Raw genomic sequence first — 16,941 nt, 5'->3', positions numbered from 1 at the left:
AAAATGCATATCCTGAAGGGGAAGCGGAAAATTTAAGCGAAAACAAAAGTTCTCACCATCTTGTCAACTTAGGAAGTCATGCCATTTTCTATATATTTCTACATACTGAAATAAACGTTGCTTGTTATTTGGTATCGCACCGCGAGAAAATAGTTGAACTATTTAAAATGAATCTTGGAAAATAGTGCTTATCTCCAACTATGTTTTTATCATCCTACATTGAATAAAGAGCGTATTGTAATGGGGAAGAAGGTTCAAAATTTATGTCAAAAATACAGACTGCCAATTTAGGGTGAAGCAATTCGGTATATGAACTTCCCTTAGATGGCACACAACCCAGTGTTTTTTTTTTTTTTTTTTTTTTTTAAATTTTCCGTTGTAAGCAAAGTATGAGCCATTTACAATAATTTCTTTCTTCACATTGAAATCCATGTTATCTGTTGTTTAACGCATCACCGGGGAACAGTCTTGAAATTAATTTGGAACGCAGAATCTATCTCAAGATGGGCCTTTATAATGTCACTCAGATTAAAAAGTACAGGGTGGCCCAAAAGTAGATACAATAAAACCTGTGAACTTGGCCACCTGCTTATCTTGGCCTCGTTTGTCTTGAACCTGCGTTTTCCCATAAAACATTCGTTACTTATTACTCCAAGTTGGCTACTTGCCTATCTTGGAAGTTGGCCGCATTGAAGCAACGTTCACCTATGATGATAATAAATTTACCTGCGTATCTTGGCCACGCAAAATATCGTTTTATTATTTTTCCTAACTCTTTCGTATTTTCATATGAGAGGCAGATGTTCTGTATGTGACTGGAGACAAGGGCATGGATTCTCTCGATTTGTTTTGGGAGGTCAAAGGCCAGAACCACCAACAGGGATGGTACCATTTAACCCTATGCACGTCCCCCTCCTCAATATAGTTATTCTACCCTGATAAAGGGGCGGTGAAGGAAAATGTCAATAAGAAAAAGCACGTACAGGAATTCAGGAAAAGGTTGTACGTATTTGTTTACCCTGTCTGTTTTGGTGAAACTATTAGATATATCGGCTCCTTTCATCAGTAGGGAGCTTTAGTAATTTCGGAAAATTCTCAAGCTTAAAGCTAACCATGTCAATTGTCAATTATTGGCACCTGACGGCTTGTCGAAAGGTAGCGGAGGTTTTGAGATATCAATTTCTTAACATCCTTCTCAAAACATCTTTTGGTCGAGGGAAACACTTGTAGCTCATTATCAAGAGGTAGTTAACTACAAAATTAGAATGTGCATATGTGCCAAAAAGAATAATAAAAGAAAAACGTTTAGAATGAACCACCATGAATAAATTTGCATAATAAATAACTTGCAATTTTTTTGAAAGGAATCTACAGAAAATATTTGTCACTGTCAAAAAAGTCAAACTGCATATAAATTGTTCAATTTATAATTTTTCTTTTCTTATTTTGAATCTAAATAACTCAGTGTGCTACAATATCAATTTCAGCAAACTGCGTACAGTTTCTATTTTATGGTTAATGTGTTTGCAACACGAATAATTCAGTGTACCAGACTAATACATATATGAAACATACTGTAGTATTTTTTTCTAGTATTGTATATTGTTATGATTACTCTATATACATTATATAAAAGTAGCCGTTGTGTCATTACTTATTAAAATATTACATTCAAGTAGTACAAAAAATCCTATTCTAAAAATACAACAATCACACTTTTTCTGTAAGTTGGCCGGCCACCTGTCTAACTTGGCCACTTTTCAACGGAACCGATGGTGGCCAACATTCCCGTACTGTTCAACTCATTGCTTTTTATATCATTTTTTTTATTGTTCCATTATGTATCCTTTATTATTTGTTCTTAATGTCTTTCTACTTGTATCTTAAGCTCGGAACAGCTGAAGTACAGAAACCTTTAGGGTAGAATGTTATACTTGATCAATGCAGGGGTGTATATCTACTTTTGGGCCACCCTGTATATCGTAAAAGGTAAAAAGGTTCAAATATATTCCATATTCTCCCTGCGCAAAAGATGCACTTCAATTACTATAAATTGTAACTAGTGATTCACAGAACTGCGTACTGCTGCTGCCACTGGAAGCATTGAATCGTAGTCTGTCTCAAAATTGGTTTTAACTACTTTTCCATTTCAAAAAAATTCACAACTTTCAAAATAGCGGCGGAGGTCTGTGATCTACTCTGCCCATTCTTCTTTTGCCAATATGTGAAACTAGCACAGTTTGCATTCTCTGTCTTACACTGTTTTTACGATTCAAAAGTTTATTTTATGTATTTCCATAACGTAGCATAGCCCTTCTCCCACCAAATTTGACCACCTCCCCCTGTTTCTGATTGCGCTCAGCCGCTATAAATGGACTTACATATATTTGTACATCCTCTATCAGGGGCACCATGTCTCATCCCGCAACTCGATTCATCCATTTGGCCCCTTCATTTATGAGTGCGAAAACAAAACATCAATGTGGGAAATGTGGAAACGATCACCCACAAACATCTGTATTTGCGGAAAAAAAAAAAAACAGCCAGATGGGTCCCAAAATTCCTAACGTTCCACCAGAAGCAGTTTACGGAAAACATCTCATCACAACATCTGCAGCCATTTCAGAGAGAGCAAGATCAGGGTGTCTACTAAAATTCCAAAATGAAATTTCGTGACTTTTTTTTTTTTTTACCAAATTATAAAATTTCCTAATATTTTCAAGAGCGAATTAGGCCGAATTTTCATCCATGCGATAGAAACGTACTTTGCTTGCGATTTGGTAGCGTCTAAAGCCGACCATAGACATATTTGGTGGTGAACCTTGACTTTTTATAGAACAAAATTTTCCAACCTGTACTTACATTTGAACAGTTAAAAAAAAAATGTGACCCAAAAGCTAAATTTCGTGACTTTCATGACCATTTTCTGATTTCGTAACATTCGTAACCGATAGACACCCTAAAGATCCTAGATCATCCCCGGTATAGCCCTGATCTGTCACCTTGAGACTTCCATCTTTTCGGTCTCTCAAGGAGCACTTGGAAGGACAAAAATTACACACCGACAACGAAGTCAAATCGTGTGTGCCGAAATGGCTGAAAGACTGCCCTAAAGAATTCTATGCCGCGTAGATATGGGCACTCCTACAACGATGGGACAAGAAGGAAGAGAGTGTGTGTGTGTGTGTGTACATGGGGAGTACCTTGAAAAAAACTGATTTACATGTTCGCTGCTCTAAGTAGTAGAAGAAAAATGTTCTGGTTATAATTGGAACGTTCCTCGTATAATTCCGAATACATTTTTTCCTGAATGCTTAATATTTGTTCTTTATTTTCTAAATTACATTCTTTGCAGCTTCCAACAATCTTAATGCAACTATGAAAAACAAAATCGGATGTTTTATTATATTTTCGGCCGGCATATATAATAAAAAGGCTTACTTCCTAAAGCCTACTTGTTGTTCACGCAAACTTGAAAAGGCTACTTATTATAATTTACCAAGTCATGCGACATGTCTCACTGATATAAATTGTTGATGTACGGTGTATGAGGGAGAAAATAACTTTGTCCTCGTAAAATTTGACTGGTGAAACAGGAAGAGTTAACATATTTCTTGTTCACCTTGTAGTAATTTTACCATGAAACGAAAACTACAAGTGAAGTTCGCCTAAAGACACAATAGCACATGCAGGACGCGTTTACTGTTCAAAGCATGGGCAGCATTATACTCTGAAGGATAAAAATTAAACAATACTTTTATTACTTTTTAAAGCAGGTAAAGGTGAACATGATTATTATACTGAACAAGATACAAATATGAAATGAAAAATCCAAATCTGGAGATTATGTCTTTATATGAATAATATTGATTCAACGTAGACCTGACCAGGAACTTAACGCAAAAATGTCGGCCCCCCCGCAGGATTATTTCTGCCCCCCCCCTCCTTCCCATGCCTATTAACTTCCCACTATATTATGTCCCTGTAGAAGACAATCGTTCATAAATCATAATTAGCATAGCGACTATAGAATATAATTAAATTACAATTAAAATTAATGATTCTCAAAAAAGCAAACTAATTGCTGAATGTCGAAGTTCATTTGAAGTGGTGTAATGTTCTATCATTTTTTCTGCAAATATTGCTATTATATTACTTACGTCTATTGCTCTTGTTCTCTCACATTCAACACTTAAAATATTGAGACTGGTCAACCGTTTTTGAGACATGGAACTGCGTAAATAGTCCTTTATCAGTTTTAATTTTGAAAAAGAACTCTCCGTTGCAGAAACACTTATTGGTAAGATCAGAAATAAAAAAGCTGTGCGTACACCGGAAATGCTAGAAGCCAAAGTACAGTTATCTATGAAGAGGAGATATGCTAGTTCCCGAATTGTTGTTTTCAACTTTATTTAATTATGTACCAATTTGAAATCGCAACAATGTAAGTTATAAAAGTTCTGAACTGAATGTAGTAATAGGGATATGTAATCATTTTGCTCAAATTTTTGGGGCAAAAAAGACATTTCCAGCACATTGTACAGTCGGCAGCAAAATTATTTTTCCTTAATCTGAGTGCTACGATTTTCTTTTTTTAATTGATATCACTAGAATGGATAAATTTTCATCCAGAGTATATTTTTCCTTTTCTAAAGTAAATATTATTATTCAGGAAAATGGATATTCTGTATTCAGCTCTTTTTTGTTGCTTATAGTTGTTGACATTTTCTTCGCAGGACCCCCAAACTCTGCAGGCCCCACCGGCCCCTCAGTTACGCCACCGGGCCTGACTCATGACTAGACGAAAGTACAAATAAACAGAGGCTAACACATTAATATACACGAATGAGTCTAGTACAAAATAGATGTAATACGATCAGATCTCGAACTCCGTGTCTTGTATACAGAGATCGAGCTCTATTACTGAATCATCATAAAGCCTGGATATACAACGAACACAACACCGGGTCTTCCACAAGTATTTTCAAAAGCTTCACATTATTCTAACTAAACAAATTAAAGAGCTTTGTTCAAGTGAACCCACTTCTATTTGGACTCAAATTATTAATGTGGTTGTTAAAATCCTCACGAATGAGGTACCATCAAAACAAAAGTTTCACTAAATTGGCACGTATTAAAATTATTGGTAGGATACTGGTTTGATAAAATATATGTATTTATTTCAAGTTCCAATTGTCCCTTCTCAACAATGATGGTATTTGAAATTTTGAGAGATACGCGAGATATGGGTCACTCGTATCCTAAAAATCTAGACGTAATGCTGAAGACGTTTGTCTAAGTTATTAACACACTCATGTACGGTATAAACTTGACAAGAGGACGAGAAAATAATGCTGAATTACTCCATTACGAAGGCAATGTTCAGTACCAACCTGAACAACTTTCTCTATAACGTGGGGTAAGTTTACACGTTGTTTCTCTCGGGTAACTTTACCGGTAACTTCAGAACTAATCAGAATAGCTTTACTAGTTTGCTGCAAATTAAAGATTTATTTAATTAGCTACAAAGAAATTGTGCAAATTGGACATTTCATTTACAAGTTATTCACAAATCAATTCTATAATTGCAACACTTAAAGTTTACTTTACAGCTAGTTTCTATGCACTAACGTTTTGCTTAGATTTATCTAGTGCAAAATAAAATTAATGCGTTATATTCTCAGATTTATTTAGAAAGTAGAATGTGTCTGTCCTAATAGCTTTACTAAAACTCTTTACTGTTATTCGATAGTTATTTTTATTCTGAACTACTAGTGGGAATGAATTCGATTTCCTATAGATGCATAGAAATCTGGCTGTTAATCCTCTATTGCGATATAAGAAATTATTTTGAAACACGATACTGCCTGACCTAGAATTAGACTGACAACCAATGAGCTGATATACCCAGTTGGACACATGTTATGTGGCTGATATTACTGTCAAAGATTTTTGATTGTTATATAATTATTTCCACACATTTGAAATACAGTGACCACCTATACTACTACCCAAAATTTTCTACTAAAATCGGTTATCTAGGTGAAGTACGCAACAGGAGGTAGGGACAATTAAAGTACAAGGTATCTTACAAGGTGCTCTTTGTTGCTTGCACTCTCAGCCATAATATTCACCAAGACGGGAGGAAAAAACTAAGCGCAACTACAGGAGACACCAAAGAAAAAGTCCCTTCTTCACACGGTGTGGTTGACTACCACAAAGCTGAATTTGCGCGATCTGGGATCGAGTGAAGGATCTCAGGCATCAGATGAACGTTCTTCCGTTGAGCCAATGCAGTCTCCATATCTTTACTGCACAGTTATCTATTCACAGAGAAAGATAATACAAGCCGAGATGAATCGAACTTAAGATCACACCGTGTAAAGCTATGGAACACAACCTCTGTTGCCAAGCAGAGCCTGTTACTGGTCGAACTCACCCACTAAATCGGTCTTATAGACGATGGGCTACTTGTGCAACAAATGTTGTTAAGTTTCAGCTAAGCGCGCTTTTAAGTGTCTAAAATTTTGTAACACCATGTCACTAAGTCTCTCATAATTACGAAGAAAACCACCATGAAAAAGTCACCATACTGCCATCAATATTGAAACGATAGGAGTACATAAATATATACAAATACTTATACCGGAGTGAATTATGCTATGCAAGGTCATATGTATTTAAGATTGTTAAATTGAGGTTTCTGATGAGATGCTTCAGATGATAACACATTTGAGACTACGGTAAAACAAAAATATTGTACATGTATTTGAGAAGTCTCATTTATAAACACATTATAAAAATGCTTCATATATTACTTAAAGAAATGGTACTACTTGAACAGACATTTGAAAGTATGGAAAGTAACTTTATATAAATGAATTAACACGTGGTTTTCGTTTAACAGGTTATAAGCCTGCATCATGTACTGCAAAATTTAACCCACTCTAAATTGAATACTATTCATTTTTATCTTCTAACTACGATTAACTTCACTCCAGTTGCGAATGTTTTATCTACTGACTGTTCCAGTACTTAAATAAGTGGAAAAATAAGACGATCAACTAACCGGAGATCATGGTCTGTTCGTGTTCAGTCAGCGTGATTCACTTCGGCAACAACAATTCTCACACCAAACAATACATTCACAAATTCTTGTACACAAACACTACTGTCACTGCACTTCTGACAATAAAAAGAAAACAAAACCAAACCGAAACACAAGCACTAGCCATTCCAATAGGACACTACTACTACGAACGAGAATTGGGTATGTAGTCCCGATACTAGTTTTCAAGGTAGCTCACAGCCTAAGGCGTACGAAGGTGTGCGACCGAGCAGGGCTAAATTCCAGCTGCCATGCCGCGTTGCCATGTTGATTCGTACGAACTATGCAGGTGCACCAATCACAAGAACGTTTGCTCCTCGTGTTCATTTCATAAATTCTCTTTTTAATACGGTTTACAACCACCACCATATCCAACAATGCACTTTTGCCAGCACGAACACTAACCTTAAAACTGACGTGATACAGGCGTCATATATATATATATGCTAAGGTATCATACACCTTTGGGTTACCAGTGAACTCTGGATGCACTTTTATTACTATAGCAATCTTCAGTTATGTTCGATATGCATTAATTACTTAAGTAATTGATTTCACTTTATTTTCTTTCTAAAATCCATTATATATTCAATCTTCATTAATACACTGAGTTCACGGCAGATATTCTCTTTATCCAATCAGAACACTGAATACATTTTATTTTTTTAATAAATGGAGAAAATAAAATTTCTAGTTACAAAGAAAAGGAAAAATGGATAGGTGATGCAAATTAACTGACAAATGTCAAATTATAATGTTGTTTATAGACTGGATAGTTAGGCTGCAGTATAGTGTTCCTTTTAGCACCGAGACTATGCGAGTCATGGATCTACACCAGCGTTTCCCAACCTTTTTCAACTTGCGGCACACTACGGGTGTTACTTGGATTCTCGCGGCACACTTATAGACATTATTATTTGTAAATATAAAACGCAGTGGTATTTTTTTTTTTTTTGTGATTATTGATCTTCTCACAGAGAAAAAAGCTCTATCACTGGGTTTTCCCCGTAGTAAATCATTATGCTTATTTTTCATTCTAATTTAAAAATAAAAAGCAATTGCAATGAAATATTGGACTCAGGTTTTTAAAAATACGCTTTCTTTTTAAAAAGATCACTAAATAACGAACGAACAAACAAATATCTTTTACTTTTAAAACAAAAATGTAGGTAATTTACCGAAAAGATTGAATGATATTTTAAATTTTCAAGTTACGAAATAGTCTGCACCAATAAAGAAGCAATAATGGTCGTAACAATGATAATAAATACTTTTTCAAACATTTGAAATACAGAACAGTAACCCAGTATGAAACTTAAAATTGTAGATTCATAGTAATGTGAAATACAAATATACACATTTCCCTACGTTTTTCAATTTGATTGCTATAAAATTAATAATTTTGTTTCGATTCCTCGCGGCACACCGGCGGCCAATTCACGGCACACCGGTTGGGAAACGCTGATCTACACAATGTAAGATCTCAATCACAACTTCCACTACGATGGCTACCCATATAATGATTTATTAAATGGCGTTCTGAAGACATTCAATACTGTAGCCTATAAGCAACCCACCACAAGAAATTATAATCACACACCAACCAATTCGGACACAAACGTTCAACTTATCCATCAAATGTGTAGGAGCACATACATTGTATCAGTTTTCTACAATAACCTAAACCATTTATTAAGATAAAGTAAGAAATCAAGATTAGAAGATGCATGTAGTTTCCAGTTCTCTCCTTTGTGGGTTTTTATTTCGATTTGATTTGAAAATGAAATCTCCTAAGTTTTACGTCCAACGGTTATGCCGGTTAGGCTAAAGGAGACGGTGATAATGAGAGATGGTGAAATGAAGAAAGTGGGAGGAAACGAAAGAGCCTCGAGAAAACCCACGAGCACGATGTTTGTCCACCAAAGTCCACATGGCGCGAGCTGGGATCGAACCAGGGACCCCAAGCACCGAGCGTCTCTTTCAGCAGCGAAGCTATATGAGACGTGAATTTACAGCTTAACGTGGGATCCGAAGCACGAGCTCTCACTGGGAAAAGAAACTGGATCTCTCGCGCCAAAAGCGTACAGGGTATAAGCTATCCAGATAGCCACGAGGAAGCTTCATTGGGAATTCTTAAGCTACTATTGGTTAATTCCTGGGATCCACCGCAAATATGATGGGCGTATTTTTCCTCTCGATGACCCTTGTAGCTTCCTTTCGCATATCCCGAAAAGTATACTGAAGTCCACGAGTATCAATATCCCCTTTGATAGAACATTCTCCACGTAATAGGAAAAAGTGAAATAACGGACAGAGTCTATTACCAGCACTGTACTGGTAATCAATCTATAGTAGGTAATTCTGACCAATCGAATCCTCCAAGATATACATTCAACGCCGCCAAATTTGTCCATTTTCTCCAATACTTAGTGTGTTCGTCTCCCGTTGCTGATATCACACCGCAACTCTCTCTGATGTTCGAAATATTTATGAAATAAAATGAACAATTCTGAAACAATTACCAACGTTTTAATGAACAACTTTTTAAGTAATAATACAACTTCAAATAAACAATCGAAATAACCGTGGAAGAAATTTACCTATTCCATATCGTATGAGATCGATCATTTCAAGCATCTGGGAAGTATTTTGACGAGAGACGCTTATTGCCCCGAAGAGTTCAGGGCAGAATGGCTATAATCAAAGAGGTACACAATACATAAGAAAAAGGAGCTGCATATGCATACCTGAAAACCATGCCTAATTTTTTCCCAGCAAAATATTCGGGCAGTACGACATTTCTGAGAATGATGCGAGTACTACGAAAGATTGCGCTAGTGTTCAGGGTTGTGTTAGGCACTGCAGTCGTTATCGTGGCAGTGATACAATTCGTTCTCAACACGAAGGATGGGTCGAAAAGGAAAGAACATACATTCGAATAGCGGCAATTAGCAATTTTTCATCAAGAAAAATGAAAAAGCTGCAAAAAAAAAAAAAAAAAAAAAAAAATGAAGAGATGCTGCAAATATATAAAAAAAAGTACAATATGTAATATTATCAATCGATACAAGCTGAAGATAAGAGTTGATTTCCTCCCTAACACGGGACGTCCAAGGACATTTTCGGACAAGAGGAAACTGCGACAGACCGGAAAGTGAAAAGGATCCACGAATAAGTGAGCGCTGCCAGGGTTGGAGAAATCGGGATCGACGTGAGTACCGATACAATTAGAACTGTGTTGAGAAGAGTTAATTTTGATGGTGCATAGCATGCAGAAAACCTCATATCAATAAAACAAACCGGAGGAAAAGACTACCTTTTTTGAAGGAGTATCAGTATATGGGTGCCAACTGGTGGAACTACGTGATATTTTCTGATGAAAACAAGTTTAGTATCTTCTGGTCATATGGGAAGAAGAACACGGCCGGCCTTAGGTGATGGGGGGCCCCGTGTTTACAACTAATTTGCACCAAGGTCTGTAGAACCAAGATGATATATATATATATATATATATATATATATATATATATACAGTGCCGGATTTAGGGGAGGTGCATCGGTGCACCCGGTTCGTTGTATACACGATCTAAATTGAGAAGCTAGCAATGAATACAGCATCTCTTTCCGGAAAATTGTGCTGTCATGTTTCCGTTTGGGCTTAAAAAAAAAAAAATCGAAGGTTTTGCAAAATCAACAGTTTGTCAATTTTCTGGAGGTTGAGGGAAAAGGATTCGCCGATAACAGACATTTAGCATTTCCATAGCAATTCCTCATGCCTAAAGGCATTTAAAAATTCAAAATCAATGTGCTGCTTGTTACTGATGCACCCCTGACAGAAAATCCTAGATCCGGCCCTATATACAGAGTGTTAATGAACTATACCGACAAACTAAGAGGTGATTCCTTACATCAAAATAAGAAAAAAGTTAATATGGACCTATGGTTAAAAGTGCATAGTTTCAGAGCTAGGTCTGTCCAAAATCACGAAAAGGCTAAATTTGAACACGCTCTATTTTGAATTCCAGAAACTGTGGTTGGTGGTCCTTATCAGCGTAAAGGAAGTCATACATACGAAGTTCAAAAATGCACATTAAATTAATGTTCAATGGGTGTAAAGAGTATTTCCTGCAGGGTGAAGTTCCCAGACTTGCCATCAACCGAATTATGTGATGTTCTTTGGACTTCATGATTGGTCCAAAGTAAGCAAACGATAAGTCTTGATAGTAATGAACACGGAATTCTTTGGCGCGATGTCGGAAGTGTTGAGGATCGTCAGCAGCACAGTCTCTAGTACTCGTGAAAAAGCATACTGCGATGTTTTCTTTCACGCTTGTAAGTGAAAAAAACGTGAAATATACCGTGACGAAATACATCGCATCACACATTATTCCAAACACACACACACGAAAAAAAAAAAAAAAATTGCAGCTACCTGCATATAAAGCCTTCGTAGTTTTATTATCGGGTGGCTGGGATGTTTGCTCTTATGTTTTGTACAACATGGAGTTAAGAAGGACGGAACCAACTATTACATTTAAATCCTAACCACTACTATTGGATTCATTCTTAGATGACACAGACACATTGCTTTCATTTACAATGTGTTGTTATAATATACAGGGTGGCCTAAAAGTAGGTATACAGTTTTGTATATTTTATATACGTAGGTCTGTGTACCTACTTTTGGGGCACACTGTACATCGAAACAGTTTTATCAACGTTTCTACTTCTATGCTATATAGCTATATTAAACGAAATCCTTTAAAACTTAGTTTTACATAACAAATTACTTATCCGGGTTTATATGAGTCAAGCTACTTGCAAGTGAAGGTTCTGTTTATCTTTTACTGTCAAATGAATTAACGTAACTTCGTTCAAATAATCAGCATGTTCGTCCTTTCAAGCAACGTGCTCATTCAGATCGCCTTGAACTCATACCAAGTCCACAAGGTGCTTTGCACAATGCTTCAAGGCCAGCCTTAATGTCTATGTTTGGAGAGCAGTAGATGATACTTTACAATGGTAGCCAGTATTTGCACTAATTTCAAGAATACAATTACAATATTCTCTTCGCGAAGTGATGAATGTGAGCCAAGTTGAAAGTACAATTCGCTCATTCGCCTGGTACGATTTAAGTGATTTTAAAGGAGCGCTAATCAGCAACAAATGGCAGCATGTATCCTCTATCTTTCCAATGTATTTTGTAGGGAGCGACAATATTCACAGTAACTTCGAGAGAATGGCTGCGAAGTCAAAAGCAAAGCAACAGCGAATAACAGAAGAGCATTTCTGTGATATTTTGTTTCTTTCATTGTTGAGATTGCTGGAAGCATGCTTCTGAAGAGTAAAACTGACGGTTCTGTACGAAGAAAACAATTATCGGTAAAGTACACACATTATTCTCTAATCATTCATTCCATGTCTTCGGAAAAGTTAAACATTCATTTCTTCAGGTTGCGTTATCTACCACACAAAATATACTGGGAACATACGGAATACGTGTTGCAATTTGTTGGTGATAGTCGATCGATCCTTCAGTCACCTTACGTATATCTGAATATCTGGTGAAACATGAGCTAGGATGCCTAGAAGCAAAGATCGACTGGAATGCAAAACGCTACTGTTCACCTAGAAGTGTATGAAAACTTAATCCTGTAAAAAATGGGTATTTGATATCAAAAATTTCGCAGAATTAAGTTAAAAATTGACTATCCAACATATCTCACATCTACGCTTATTACCCATACTAAACACCACAGATATTGTAATTTGAGATGGTCATAGTGGTTCAGTACTTGTGCACAGCTCTCGCCTCTAATATGAAGAACCCCTGCTTGGATCCGAGGTAATGAAAGTCAACGGTGGGCAACACAGTTTGTGGATTTTCTCGAATTCTTTCACTTTCTTCAACCGTTCGTATTTATCGTAAGCTTTACAATAAATCTCAGCCTATCCATGCCACAAAACCATTTATTGTATAATTATTTTTACCATTACTACATAATTGGGCATTATATCGTGTATTCCTTTCCTTTGAAAATGAAACACAGACCTACTACGTTTGAACGAAATAAAAACGCTACTGGTGACGAGCTATGGATGCTATCAAATCTGTTACCTAGCTCGCTTGAATGTAGCACTTCCCAGAATTTCCAGGGCTCTTCCGAAATGTTTATTTTTAAAATATGGCAAGTAAAATTTTAAAGACCGATGGTATAGTATTTACGAACTACTGTTCAACAATTTTACTGCTTTCGAGGCAACGGCTACTGAGGAAAAATTTTTGTTTCTTGTTTTCGGCGTCGTAGCACATTAGTCAACAACTAATCTATAATGACAACATGAATCACATAAATCACAGTATTTTTCTAATTACTAAAAGCTGTGTTCCAAATCATGATTATTGTATACTTCTTTCCAAACACTGATAGCTGTTTTGTTTTTCAGCCAAATTCAAAACTGTCATAGAACAACATTCATTGGAGGGGCACAGGAACTGACAATTTAGTGTCAACAAGTGCTCTATTTATAAAGGTAACTAAGAAAGTTCTGTCGCTTGTTATGGAGGTCTGTGTTCAATTGGACCTCACACATGAGTTGAATGCGAATAGAAATAGGGCGAAGATCAGTGATGTGGGTATTTTAAGCATACTACCTGGTTATGGCAGTTCAGTTACACTGTGAACTTGCGTAAAGACAGAGTGAACATGATACCTCCACACATCGTCGTAAGGGCGTGCATGCTGTACAAATTTAAACTGGGGCCAAACGCCGCTGCAGCGGGGAGGAAAATATATACCTAGGGATAGTGGGACTGCAGACATAAAAGTAATCGAAAACGACTCATATTAAAATGTGTCGAATACATGTTTCGGGTTCGCTGAAATGAACAATGACATTTGAGATACCATTTAAATTCAAATTCAGTCTAATTCAAGTCAGTACTCCTGATAGGGAGTGACATGTAAAAATATAAAATGTGCGATATTAATGTCAAGTCCATGGTTTCCGGGGTCCCTAAATTGATTGGTATTCTAAGTTCGAGGTCAGCTTCCAGTTGATGTAAACTCCTAGCACTCCTGGAGAGCAAGAGGAACATAAAATGATAAACTATGTTGGTGTCGAATCCATAGTTACCGGGATCGCATAGATAAATCGTGACACTTTCTGAGGTCTGATTTAAGCCCACACTTGCACCAATGAGATGAAATGGATGACATGTAAAAATATCGGAAACGACCAATATTAGTGTCGAATCTTTAATTTTCAGCGTCGCGAGTTAATTGGTGCCAGTCAGGATGCCGTTTAAGTTCAAAACAGGGGGGGGGGAGGTTTGACATAGAAATATAATTAGAAATGACCCATATTAGTGTCGAATCCAGTTTTCAGGATCACTGAAATGAATAGTGGCGCTTCCAATGCCGTTTAAGTTCATCCCTAATATGCAGTGTGAGCTAGGGTGAAATGACTTTTGGAAAATAGTTACTAACCATTTCATGATTAAAAGCATATTCTATGCAAGCAAGGTGTTTGAATATTTATGCCAAAAGCAGAATCTCTTTTATATTTTCATCATTACACTTTGATTGAAATAAACATTCTAAGGACTAAGGGGATTCAAATATTTTCCATAAACAAGCATATCAGCTGGTCTACTACAAAAATGCGAGTTTTCTGGAGCAATAACTTAGTCCTGGTAACACAGACTTCCATGTGATTTTCTGAAAAACTTACTGGACTCATCGCCAAAAAGCCGTGCTTAAGTTACGTAGCCATCAAATCAAATCCTAGTTTGATCACAGAGTGTTCCTGTATTTCATTTTCTTTAACAATTTATGACACCTTTTGTTAAATATTCTCTATTAATGCAGACAACTTCTGTAACTTAAATTGTATTGAAATATTCTCTATTAATGCAGACAACTTCTGTAACTTAAATTGTATTGAACATAAAGTTTCGTTTAAATTAATGTACACGTTGTTATACTTATGTCCTTGTGAAGTGCAAAATGTGTTGGTATTAATTTTTCTATTATTGCATGTAACTTTCTAGTGAACGCAAGTTTTCAAAATTTTTATATCACAAAATGCCACTGCAGATTTCATTTTCGTCAAGTTCCAAATAATTTCAAGAAGTCGAAAGTATTATATGACTTCTTAACAGGGCTCTTTTCGTTCGTTGCCCATTGCCAGCGGATTTATTATTGTTCTAATATAATGCTCCAAGTGTCCAATGAAAGCGGACAACCGTCATTCTGACTATACTTCATTTACTTTCTAAACTTAATCTGCCCCATAGGTCTACAGTGATCTAATCTGAAGGGAAAAGTTACAATACTTTCAACAATTGAAAGGTATTCACAGCTGCTACGAAGTTATAGGTGCAACAAATCGTTTTTTAATCTCTGTTCATTCCAACTACTCTTTAATCATTCATTTGCATTTGTAGTGTCTCTCCTTTTGTCTACGAGGCGGAATGCTGAATGTCGTTTAGTGAAATAAGATTTCTTATTAGGTTTTTTAGACTTCTGGGCTTTTGGCATTTATAGTCATTTAGCTCGTCACGTGTGACGACCCTTGGCGAGCACACTATCTGGGAAAAGAGAAGGAAAAAAGGAAGCGATCTGGGACCTATAAATTAGGTACCGCCACTTTTTCGACCAAATGTCCCCACCGGGAATCGAATCCGGAACCGCTAGCACCGAAGGCGAGAGCGTTAGCGGCTACGCAAGGCGGGGTCATAAGATTTTATTTTTAGTTTAACGTCCCACGTGATGCACCACCAAAGTTAAAAAAAAAGACTATGATAATGAAATGATGGAATGAAAAAAGTGGAAGAAAACGGGAAAAATCATGGCCAATAATACTGTTTGCCCACCACAAAGCCTACTTGGCGCGAGCTAGAATCGAAGCAAGAACTCCATGCACCAGAGATGAGTGATCTATCACAGAGCCATCTCGCCCCTTCATGAAATAATTAGTAGTACTGATGACTGAGTTTGTTCATGTTCATACATGTATGCTTGCCAAGACGTTGGGACACCAATGAAATCAAAATGTTATTACCATTCTCATAAACTCAATGAATTCTCACAAACAGTATTTTGGCACTGAAAGTGTTACTCATATCTCATAAAAACAAATGAATCGTATTTATTTCTAATATTTACTAGGTGCTGCTAGTTAACTGCTTCCAGTGAATAACCGGCTAGGTCGGGAAAAGTAAATTTTACATGAGAGCAATTTAAAGGTAAATTTTATAGCTGTTACCTGGTTAATTTTGACATAACTGGTTACGATGTGCTGTAACTTCCTCAATTTTATGAATTCGCTAAGCCGCTTCTACACAATGCAGAACTCACCAAAAGAAGTTTATACATGTAAAATCTCAAGTTTCGAAAAAAAGTCGACTTAGCCGGTTATTCACTGGAACCAGCCAGTTGTATCTAAGAGTTTGAGACAAATAATTTACAATGCAAAGTAATTGAGATATATGAATTTTTGAAAAGGAATAGTTTAACGCATTACTATATTTTTCATTTTGATTTGAAGATTTAGTTTGCAAAATTAATTTTCATCTACTCAAATTCAAAGACCCATTACTGTATGCACAACACAAATCAAAACTACTAAGCGTAGCTTAGCTAACACACTGTTGACATTCATTTCTATTAAAAAAAAAAAAAAAAAAAAAACTAATCGTAAAACGAAAAGGAAAACGAAACTTAAAGAAATATGCAGTCTTAGAGAAAACATCAAAGGTATTTACGACTCAGGCATATTTAATGCGCCAACTGTGACGTCAGAACTGTTAATGGCGTCTTTATTTCGAA

General features: G+C 36.3%; 1 protein-coding gene across 8 annotated transcripts in view; it reads right to left on the bottom strand.

Annotated features, from left to right (window-relative positions):
* pum (pumilio) overlaps positions 1-16,941 on the bottom strand; it is a 344,999-nt gene that overhangs the window by 241,965 nt on the left and 86,093 nt on the right. The window contains exon 1 of one of the 8 annotated variants that reach the window (XM_081769612.1): positions 7,070-7,333. The exons of the other annotated variants lie outside the window; for them this stretch is intronic. The gene's annotated coding sequence lies outside the window, so the exon portion shown is untranslated. Of the gene's footprint in view, positions 1-7,069; positions 7,334-16,941 lie in introns of those variants that run through there. 8 annotated transcript variants of the gene reach the window in all.

This window comes from Thermobia domestica, chromosome 8 (assembly GCF_964235325.1).
Source record: "Thermobia domestica chromosome 8, izTheDome1.hap1.1, whole genome shotgun sequence".
Taxonomy (NCBI): Eukaryota; Metazoa; Arthropoda; class Insecta; order Zygentoma; family Lepismatidae; genus Thermobia; species Thermobia domestica.
The sequence above is the reverse complement of the archived record's forward strand: the minus strand, read 5'-3'. Positions and strand labels throughout refer to the sequence as shown.